General features: G+C 41.9%; 1 long non-coding RNA gene across 1 annotated transcript; it reads right to left on the reverse strand.

The window, feature by feature from the left end:
* Positions 1-2,775: 2,775 nt before the first annotated feature.
* Positions 2,776-10,210, reverse strand: LOC140215934 (uncharacterized). Its single transcript, XR_011892528.1, has 3 exons — positions 9,969-10,210; positions 8,702-8,838; positions 2,776-3,586 (listed from the first exon to the last, which is right to left on the reverse strand). It is a non-coding gene; the product is annotated as an uncharacterized lncRNA (long non-coding RNA).
* Positions 10,211-11,926: the final 1,716 nt, after the last annotated feature.

The raw sequence follows: 11,926 nt of genomic DNA on the forward strand, positions 1-11,926 counted from the left end.
CTGAATATCCCACAGGCATTGTAAGTTAAGCTACCAGAATAACAATCAGCTAGTCTGAGGTTACCTAATTGAACAAAATCATCATGAAATTTGTGAAGAAATTTCAGTATTTATTATTTCATTAAAGATAAATGGTTACATAATAATGTTTGCACATTTAAAAAGCAAAAAGGAAGATAAGGATTAAAACCATACTAATGCAAAGACATAAGCACTGAATAATGGCACAGGCTTGTTCAAATAAATTTTCAGCAGAAAAGTATTCTTAAATAACCTCACTACGAACTATCACATATTTTCATTTGAAAAGAACTGCATCTTATCATAAAGTACGAAAATAACCGGCCATGTAAGAAAGAACAAGTCTGAGTGTGTCTATGTGAACAAAAGGATAGAAAGTTGGGCGAGTTGGTACGGTAACATGGTCTTGGATTGTAGCGCAAAGTGCCACGGACACAGACTAGAAGCAGACAGGACGAGCGCTAACTCTCAACGAAATTTTTATGGAAATGAAGAACATGTATGTATCGGTGATTGCAAAAAACCGCAGCATAAGAACATGACAGGGTATGAAGACATCAGTTAAACATATCAGGAAGTAGGGAAGTCAAAAAAGGAAACAACGAGAAAAGACACAACTTCAGATTAACACACATGTTGTGAAGATACTGAAATTCACACTTTAGCAGAGGCAAAGATGCATGGCTAATCCAAGTCTCTCCTAATCTTTAATGTGGAATGCCTCGATTATTTCCCGTGTGGTTTGGCATTTGTGTCTTGAAAGAATGTTGGTGTCTTCAAAAATAGGTTTACAGCCGCAATTGAAACAAAGTGATGCTAGATGTGAAGCATTAGGGTTGTTAAGTGAATGTTTGTGTTCTTTTAGTCTTATATTTATACGCCTGCCACCCTGTTGAATGTAAGTAAGCTCGAGAAGGCTAGTTATTCTGTGCATTTATTATCACTAACCTGCGAAAAACCTTTAAAATGGGTAAAGAGCCCCGCTAAGAAACAAGAAAAACAGAAAAAAAAGGTTTGCTGTGGTGCCCTATGTACACAGATTATTACATGGTTTACGGAACTTGGCCAATAGATATGACGTGGATGCAGTTTTCTTGGCCCCCCGCAAGTTGTCTATCATGTGCCCTATGATAAATAGGAAACTTTAACAGGGTGGCAAAAAAAGCAAAGATGATTGCGGCATAAGACATGTGTCCCCTTTTGTGCCTTGTAACGCTAGCATAATTTATCAGATTCCTCTCAAGTGCGGAAAGACTTACATTGGACAGAGCGGCAGGTGCATCAATATTAGACTAAAAGAACACAAACATCCACTAACAACCCTAATGCTTCACATCTAGCGCCACATTGTTTCAACTGCGGCTGTAAACCTTTGTTTGAAGACACTAAAATTCTTTCAAGACACAAATGCCAAACCAGATGGGAAATAATCGAGGCATTCCACATTAAAAGGTTAGGAGAGACTCACGTTAGCCATGCATCTGTCTCTGTTAGAATGCGAATTTCAGTATCTTCACAACACGTGTGTTAATCTGAAGTAGTGTCCTTTTGTTGTTTCCTTTCTTCACTTCCCTACTTCCTGATATGTTTAATCGATGTCTTCATACCTTGTCATGTACTTATGCTGCGGTATTTTGCAATCACCCATATATATAGATTATATATATATATATGTTCTTCATTACAATAAAAATTTAGTTGAGAGTTAGCGCGTGTCCTGTCTGCTTCTAGTCTGTGTCACTTCGCACTACAATCCAAGAACATATGTGAACAAAACATGCCTAGTAATAACCAGTGAGCACTGCACAAAAGTTGAACATGAAAACTAGTAATAGTAGACATATACTTCACTCAGCTGAACTGCAAATTATTGCAAATATCACAAAGACAGCATAAAAACTGGGCAAGACAGAGCACTGACTGTTAGTTATAGTTGCAATATGCACACCAAATCTAGACATAAAAAGTCAACTAAACTGCCAGAAATGGTCATGTCTCTCCAAGAAACCACTGAGGGACAAAAGGTATACTTTTTTATAATTCCATCTCATAGATTACTGATCAAAATAAACTTTAGACACATGACCCCTTGTGTCACAAATGCCGTTCTCATTACCTATGCATGATTAGCAGCCTTGGTGAAAGAATGACTCGCACTAATGTTTTGAAGAAACACCGGTAAAAATGCTGCTTGTTCTCAACTTTCTGCTGTGACAGCACACTTGTGTGCAGTTGTGAATGCAGTTGCCTATAGGGCTCAAAACAATATGTTTTGTCTGCACAGGTAGAGTCTACCGAACACCTGGTTTAAGATAGCTTGCATCTTGGAATGTGCAGCCAGACTGGTGGCACAGCATTCTTTTTTCACCTTGCCAGTTGATAAAGCCTCAGCAGCTGCAATCACCTGCGACTGCTCGCAAAGGTGTCATAAGGTCAGGCAGCAAACAGATACCACGTAGAAAAACTTTCAGAGTACATTGTGTGAGTCGAGGTGTGTAATTTGTGCTTTAGTTCGGCAGCATTGCCACAGTAACAACTATTCATTGCAGCTCCTAAATTTCAACCACATCAACAAGCTGCAGGCTTTCTAGAACCATGCATTATCTTCAGACAGTGCCAGTACAGCCTGTAGCATATCTTTCAAGCACTCCAGACAAGTACACCGATTACATTGTACACAGAGCATCTGGTGTCCATTTACCTAGAGGCAAGGTAACCCCTAGAACACATTTTGTGACAGGCATGCTCGATACTTTGTCCCCTGAAATGCAAGTGCCATTTGGTACTTCAGTGCCTGTAGTGTCCTTTGCATCTAAATGAATATTGAATACATAGTAATAACATGAAGACAACAAAAAAAGCCATCAGCCATCAACTGTGTGGCAAATCTGGGTGCAAGCTATTCTCTTATCAAATATACCTGCAGGCATTGCGACCAATATGCTCCCAAAATGTATGAGGCATTAGTCATTGCAGAGCTGTAAGGACATGACAATCCTAGGATGATTATGTTCTCGAGGCTTTTTTCACCACTTTCCATCTTTTGTAACGTGCATACTGTAGTCATGAAAACAAAAATGCTACAACTGGCGTGTTGTAAGTTTTGCGTCTTATTTCCTAGCAGCTTATTGAAACGAGCCACCATGACAAATCCAAATGCTGTTACCTCATCAGACATTCAAATTTCTTAAACACTAACAAAACAAGATAGGCATTAAAGTGAGCATCACTAAAATACATTACACTGGTTTAAAGTTATTGCACCGCTTTGTGCCAGGTAAAAATGTTAGAAACATCAAAAATGTTCAGATTCTACAGCCAACCGTGAGAAGTAAATAAAAACATCATTAAGCTTCCTTAAAGGGGTTCAGAAGCTTTACAACTGGCAGTCTTGGTGATGGACACGCTGATGAGCAGCCATTCCACTGAGACGAGAATGTTCAGGGCTTCGCATGGAAGTCTGCGAGACACTGAAGAGTAGTTCTTGGTCCACATGAAGGAGGTTGCTTGCATACACGTCTGGGCCACCATACTGAATGCATGGTGTTACCGGAACTTTTTCTCCCTGCGTAGTGGTAAAGAAAGCATGGTTAAATTTAGATGATATTTAATATGCAAGGTGTGCAGACAGGACACAAGAGTAGAGAAGTGGACAACACAAACACAAGAAACACGAAAAATTCCATGAAATTGTTTTAATACATAAAATTTTTGTACTATGTGTTATTAACTATAAGGGTTCATAACCGCAACATATTTCATGTATAAGCAGGTAGAATTACCAGCTTGGTCAGTTTGTACAAGCTCGTTTGAGGCAAGAAATCGAGTTTCACAGACAACCTCAACATTCTTGATTGAAAAAGGAACACCTCAGATGACATGCATTCCTGTGAGTGGGAATTGCACAGTTCAAGAAAAACAAATTAAAACTGGTGCACCGATCCTGAAAAAGAATAAGCATCTGCTACTGCAAAAAGCTAATTAATTGATAGGTTTTAATAGCACAAGGGCATCTTTTGCCAAAGAACGCCAAGTCTATACTGCAAAAGATAAACATAGCGCATCTTTACAAAGCAAATATATAAAGATGACTGATGCCTCTCTGCACTACAGTTGCTTTGCTCTAGCATGAAGTCATTTTAATGCATGCACACGTACATACACACGCTACACCCAAGTTTAACAGCTGCAGAATTAAAATTGGGCAGCAATGAAGTCGCAACCTTTACCCCTTGATCCCGAGCTGTACTAGTGACTGGAGGTAGCACCAATATCGCCAATGACGAGTCGCATTCTTTCTGCCCGATGTTAAGCTGCTCTTATTGTCAAAGATGAATTACCGTCGGCATTGAGGGAAAGCTGCCCTCAAGAGCAGCTTTCATTTTTGTGTTATTTCTAACCACAGACCAATGAAGTAATATATTTTTAGAATGAGAATGACACCGAAAAAAATGAGTACATAAAAAATTTGGAAAATTTGGTGCACTTTACCGGAATTAACTTGGGGGATCACGGGTAAAGCGGCAATCCAGAAAGTAGAAGACGTTTTGACATGTTTGCTACCAGTGAATGCTAGAAAATATGTTGGCATTCTGTAGTTTTGTCCAACAATGCAAAAGCTATTCATAATAACTAAACAAATGGAAAGGTATCATGAAGTATATTTCGTGAATGTAATGCAGAATCACTCAACTTCTGTTACTATATAGTCTCTACTCGATTAACTTGCACTATCTGAACTAGTTCAGGAGGTGCTGCATTTCACTACTCGTTCCACCAGTTCAACATGGCAGCAACTGCACGTTGTGATTCGTTTTACTTAGTGCAGGCTTTGTAGAAGGCGAGTTCACATTTCCTGCACTTGGCCGAAATGTAGTGCATGTTTAGGCAGCAGGTGTGGTGCCGCTTCTGAACGAGCGAGGTGCAGAAATCAGTTTCATACAATAATTACAAGAGGGAACTCTGGCGCTAGTGTCTACAAGAGCTGAAACAAGAACGGCTGTACCAGCATGGGAATTATGGGAAGTACATCCCTTTGCCTAAACTTCGTCTGTTTGGCTTAAAACGGCTTTGTCACTTTGCAAACTAGACATTTTCAATAATATACTGTGTAATAAATAAATAAACATCATTCAAACCATCTGACGACAGGATTCGAACACAGGAACTCTAGAACAGCAGTCTGATATTGAAACTATTAAGCCACGGAGGCATGTAACGACAAGCGAGTGCAACGCCCTCATCAATTTATCGCGGGCATACCAGTGCCTTGAGACTCTTGGCGCGTTTCAATTTGGTCACCTGAACAAGCTCAATCGTTGCAATTAATAACAATTATGCGTGTTGGCGGCGTCTTCTGCACTTCGACGAGTATAGACTGCGCTGAAATTTACAACAATAAGATTTATATAGCGTATAATATAAAAAGCCACAAGAACGTCTGAATTCACAAGCACGAAGATCAGACAAATCCATGTGCTTCCCGTCATTCCCATGGTGGTACAACGACTGCAGTGCCAGAGTTCCCTCTAGTAATTACTGTAAGAAACTCTATGGCAGAAATAACGGAAGTGTCTGGCATATTGTTCTGGAGTAATAAACTAACTTTTGCTGTCCCATAAATCTTACTGGACATTAATTCCAAGTTTTAGTGCAGTCACATGTCTAGTAGGCAATTGTGGTATTTTGCATAAACATTGCAAAGCCAACTGTGATGAAAGTTCACTCTGGTAAATTGGTTATGATCGGGTAGCATAGACTACTGAAGCAATCTCAGCAATCTCTGGAAGACTAGCGAAGTAATTTTCTTATTAGCAGCTTTTAAACAGCATTTGAGCATGACACATGCACCTCAGATATGCAGATATTTCCTTGACTCAGCAAGAAGCGATGCTTCATGTTCCACGAGGCTACTTCAATCAACGCAGTATTGGTGCTCTCTAAAAACAATGCCAATGCGGATCCAAATATTTTTCAGGGGCAACTGTTATGCCTGAAATCCTGTTAGATTACAGTTTTTTTAAACACATGATCAGACCATGTTAGAAGCGCTACTTAAAATCCTCCTATTTATTAGACTAGTCATATCTCTGTACACAGAGGCTACTAATTAGGTCCCATGCAATATCATCATCTTGACAAAACTTCACTTAGTAATACACTTGCTGTGATAAGATTTCTTTGAGGCCACATTGAGATGCTGTACAAGGTGAATTTATTATTTTTAAAATGAAGCTCCTGTTCTTCCAAATGAGAAGAGAACTGAGGGTCAAAATTTTTCTTCATCACAGCTGGAAGATGCCAGGGAAGGCACGTGGAAAATTATTTGTAATTTTCTATTTAAATGTAGAAATGATAAAGGCAAATGAAAATGGTAAAAAAAAACCAGCCATGGGCGGAGAAAGAACCTACAACCTTTGCATTAGGCATGCGATGCACTAACCACTGTGCTACCAAGGCAGCATTCAACCGTCCACAATGGCCCCTCAGATTGTTGACTCTCAAACGCGGCCGTAGTACCACAGTGGTTAGTATATCACATGCGTAATGTGAACGTTATGGGTCCGTTCCCCACCCACAGGTGGTTGTCTTTTCATCCACTTTCATTTCCCTTGAATTGATAATTTCTATACTTCATATAAAAAGCTAAAACATGTTCCTGTATGCTTTCCTTGGCCTCATTATCTGCTGGCTTCTTCCAGTTCTGTTACTTCCAACACTTACACACATTCCCATCTGGTAAGTAAACAGCTTTTGCATGATGCTGGAATGCAATATAAAACATTATTGCAGGGCCGTGTTACGTAGAAAGGCTTACATTGCCCAGGCAAGGTGTATTAATGTAAATCTGAAAAAAAAAACAATTCTTATTCTATACAGCAATGCTGTGTACTGCTGTGTGCAACAGGGTTTAAAGAAAACAACTTGTTCAGAAATAAAGCCACGAAACAACGAGGAAATATGAAAACTAGATGAAAATTTGTGCAGTTGCATGTTAAAAATTTAGCACAGCAACAGATAAAGACATCATGAAGGAAGCGCGAGGATGGTTTATTTTGCAAACATGAGGCAATAGACTTGAAAGAAGCATATGAGCTTACATGTCGAGAAATATTGTTTATGTAGCAGCTAAACTACGAACAGGCCTAGAACATACTGATACAAGGTGTCAAGCATGTAAATCTCATCATTCCCTTGTCAAAGAATCATGGCTTTCTCATGATTCGCTACAGATGGCTGGCTCAAACAACTTAGCCACTTCTATATATGCCTTGTAAGTAATAGGTGGTCTGTGTGACTTGTGCAAGCTTTAAATATGTACAAGTGCCACGTAGCTGGACAGAACCAAGGTAATGTCGTTTGGAATCGTTTTGAGCCAGTGAAACCAATTTTTGAATTTTTCCTAATTAGGTAATTAGTTAACAATTATTTACCTGCTCAAATATTATATTGAAAGTAAGTGTCAGTGCGAAAATAGTACAGCATCCTGAAAAATTCCCAATCCAGCTTTCTACTGCTCAATAGGTGCAATACAAGCTTTTTTTTTTCAAGCTTGAAAGAAGCCTGTGAATACATGCAAGGAGTGCTGTGAAACTAACCACTCGTGCACCTGAACACCATTTGGCTCCTTCTTTCATGCTAGAAAAAAACACTTTTTGAGAAGAATATTTTAGAAATTGATTAATTATTATTGACTATGTTTTAGGCAAAACACATGAAATAGTGTGACTGCCACCTCCATTTTCGGCAACATGAATTGACTCCCTTTTCATGTCCAAATCCAGCTATACATTGTGTGTGTTTTGAGCTGGTTCTGTAATTTAGGCTGGTTTTGACTAATTGAAGCTTCGCATCCTAATAATGGAGTCTACAGCCTAAAAAGAAATTGGTACATAAACGGTCACTGTCAGTACTCCATACTCCTTTAACTTAGTGCAAAGTGCTTGTGAGCCAAGAAGCTGGTAGTTCTAAGCAGTATTCCTCATTCTGACCTGGTGTTATAGCCCAGTTACTACGATGCCATGCTGCTCAGTCATGCTGGTCACAGCTTCAATGTAGGCCATGGCTGCTGCCCTCCAATGGAGGTAAAATGCAATAACGCTCATGCACTTAGATTCAGGTGTACATTAAAGAAGCCCAGGTTCCCAAAACTTCAGGTTGTGACTTTGGAATGTAAAAGCCCTTAATTTTAAAATCTAAAGATGTTTATTAGGAGCAAGACATCATCTTCAGCTTTTACTGCACTGCCATGGCACCAAGAAGCTCTGAGTAAATAAAAACAATTTCTTAGACACTCTCCACCTCTTGCAAACATTTACAAACACTTATCTGCATGCACCTCTATTGCTGTTATATTTAGTTCCATATGCCAAGGCGGGTTAGGATGTTAGAAGAACTTTCAAACCTGCTTTTTTTTTTACCGCTTTAAAGTTGTTGGTTATTTTGCATCTTTGTGTGTTCCGAATGCACATTTCAGTGCATCAATTTCTTCAGCAAGTGCACTCTTTATTTGTGCATGCAAAAAGGGTTCAGAAGAACTGCTTTCTGAAGATCTGTATAACAAGCAAAAAACAATTCTATGTAGGCTGCGCAAAGAGAAAGGATTGTTTTGTAAATATGTTATTTAGTTTTTAAAAAAGCAGCTGCGAGTATTCCGTTCCAAAGTGAAAATTGCCCCTACCTGGCTCTGCTTCATTTTTCGATGTTGATGGTCCATTTGGGGGCACTCAACTGACAGGCTGCACTTTGGCCATGTCCGGTGTGCTGTCACCAGGCCCAAGGTCGATCGACATCCTCACCAAAAGTCGAGTCCGAACTCTATGAAAGAAACATCTCATCATTTTGCTATCAGTTTTGTCATCTTGTGTGATTCACACACGGCCGTCAGTAAAATATTCAGTCACTTGGATACTGAAAAAAAATTCAAGCATTTTCTGGCAGCCAAGCTGAATACACAATAAATGAACATTAAAGAGCAAATACAGTTGTCACATTATATTGATCGAGTACAGCAGAAATGGAAATAAATCAGTGATACTGTGTCTGTTGGCTTTGAATGCAAGAAACGTAAAAACTGGAACGTGCAGACACGCCACTTTGAATTTCCCGCGTTTGCTACACCTCACAAGTTTGGCATCGTCCGGTACTCGCGAATAGTAATCGCTTAAAATTACGATGAACGAGCGTCGGCATAAATTAACAGGGTACTTAACCGGGAAATATTTGCGCATAAAACGACTCAAGTAGCGCCGCTACTGTCAAATACCCGATGACGCATCTGCGGGCGCTGCGGTTGGGGCGAACAATTCAAAAAGGAATCCGAGTTTTACTTCTTTCACACCTACTAAGCTAAGATAGAATTTGAGTTTACTACTTAACTATACTGGATATTTACGCTCCGAATAAAACGCTGGAAATTTTGTTACGTCACATCGCATACGTATGAAAGTGAGAAAATTGCTTTTATTGTATTCTGCCCAGGCGGCATGTAGCAGCTACCACTCTCATGCAACAAAAGCATGAAAGTGGTACTCGCGGCACGGAAAACAGACACATACAGCGCCAACGTTACGCCTCTTGGAGTTAGAACTACGCACGACCAAGCCAGATTTCTAGCCTTCATAACGCATGACACGACCAAACAACGAGCGAAACAACTGTCTGCTCTCGAAAATTATTACCGCTTCCATTTACATACCTATCGCAGCCACAAGCAAAATTCAATGGGCTAGCTGTCCACAAGCCGCAGGTTAGACTGACAGCAACATATTACGGTAACGAAAAACAATTTCCACGCTGACTTAGCAGCCGCGGTGTGCGCTAAGTGCCGCAGTTCTCGTTTGCCGCTCGAAATTGACACCATGATGACGGGAACTGCATCTTTCACATCAAATATTGCACGCTTTGCTCCGGAGCTCAATAGGAGGGCGAAACGCATTTGCACGTACCTGAAATCCGCATGCCGGAAACCCGTCGACGCTTCCGAAGCCCGTACGGCCGCTTCACTTGGACGGGAGGCATTTCTATCAAACACTCCACATGCGACATGTCTCACACTGATTATGCGAACACGAGAAAATGACGCAGGCAGCATTGCGACGCCGTGCAGTCGTGCATCCACCGATGAGCTGCGTGCGCGGTATTGCAGAGAACAGAACCATACAAAGCGTTAGGCGCGAGAAGATGGCGGCTCTCGTTGCGGCCGTGCGTTGCGGAGACGAAGCAGCGGTGAACCAACGTTGCCAACTGTTGGTTCCGACGTTATGCCGGCGGTGGTGGCTTTAGTGGCGTGTGTCGCGGCTGTGTAATTTTTTATTTCTTTTCCCCAAACAGTATGGTTAAGATCAGTTCTTTGTTTACATTTTTTTACTGTGTCACTTGGCATTATTTTTTAGTCTTTTTATGCGATTAAGCGGTAAATTATGACCTCCTAGATTCGCCTGCGCCAGCTTCGCATGCAAATCTCGGAGGCCATAGGACAACGCGTAAAGGATACGCCGTTCTTGTCGTTGTTAACGTTTCATCATCGTTTCTTCAACTGAGGTAGATGCGTAGTGTCCCTTTTCCCGGGGATGGGGAGGGGACGACGAAGACGACATCGCTCAGCGGGGGGCGGGGGAGTAGCTTGGTGTTGGTTCTTACCGCGAAATTCGCGAACCCTGCGATTTTTTTATAATGTAAGCAGTTCTATACTTATCCAACAAGAAAAACCATCCGTCCGTCAGTTCGTACCACACGATATCTTTCAAAATAGAACCCGCAGCAGCGAGTGAATTCACCTTCGTGCTAGCTCTCGCTTCAACGCGACCGAAGCGGCGAGGACATAGCGCTCACGAAGCTCTCAGCTCATGCCGCACTATGCGCTTTTCGCAGATCACTTTCAAGATAGGTGTACGCGCGTCTGTTTTCAAAGCGAAGTAAACGGTGAGAACACAGCGCGTTAAGCTTTCAGCAGTGGGCACACTCCGCATTGCAGTTCGCTTTCAAGATACGGTTCACGCGGCCGGGCCACAAGCAGCCGCCGCCGGAGAACGGTTGATAATCGTTCGACGCGGATGAGAAGTGCTAAAGAGCGATAACAGCTCAAAATGAACGGAACGTCACTAGCGCACCTGGCCCCGCCACCTGCAGTACTTTGCTTGCGCCATTCACTTGGCGCCGCCGACCGCAGCAGCTCGTGTCGCCGCAGCGCTGTCGCTTATACACGTCGGATCAAGTTTCATAACATTGATAACGACATGGACTGCGTGTAGATGAGGAAGAGTCACAATGCTTACGCATACTCAGACAAATCCCAGAGGAGTTCCTATGTGATTTTCTTTACCGGAAATGTGCAGTCGGCGGTGACCCAGAGTTGACAATGCATGTAAGAGGGGTGCGAAGCTTTTCTTTTTATGAGAGTCTTGCCCAGCTCCCAAAGATCTGCTCACGCTGAGACTTGCTGATGGCTGTATGTGCTTTTTTTTTATTGTCGCATGCCCTCGAACCGCCATGAATCCAGCTGTCTAATGGCATTATAGCAGTATTCACGTCCAAAAGAAAATGCAGCGGGTAATTGGGCTGCCTAAGGTTTGCAGCCTGGCGACAGCTCCCCTCCCCTCCCCTCCCCCGTTTCCGTTGACAAGTTAGGGGGAGGGGTCTACAGCAATCTTACACCCCCCTCCCCACAGTGGCGTAGCCAGAAAATTTTTCGTGTGAGGGAGGGGGGGGGGTCCAAGTGACCGTGGAGGGGGAAGGAGCGGGGCCATTGCCATAGTAGCAAAAAATTTACTGTTATTGATCGTTACAAGTGCCCGGCGTGCCCCCCTTGGCTACGCGGCTACTCGCCCCCCCCCCCCCGCAATCGACGCAAATTGAGCTATCAGAACGTGCATGACGCGCATGCATGAATAACATGAATTACATG

The sequence above is a fragment of the Dermacentor andersoni genome, chromosome 2 (genome assembly GCF_023375885.2).
Source record: "Dermacentor andersoni chromosome 2, qqDerAnde1_hic_scaffold, whole genome shotgun sequence".
Lineage (NCBI taxonomy): Eukaryota > Metazoa > Arthropoda > Arachnida > Ixodida > Ixodidae > Dermacentor > Dermacentor andersoni.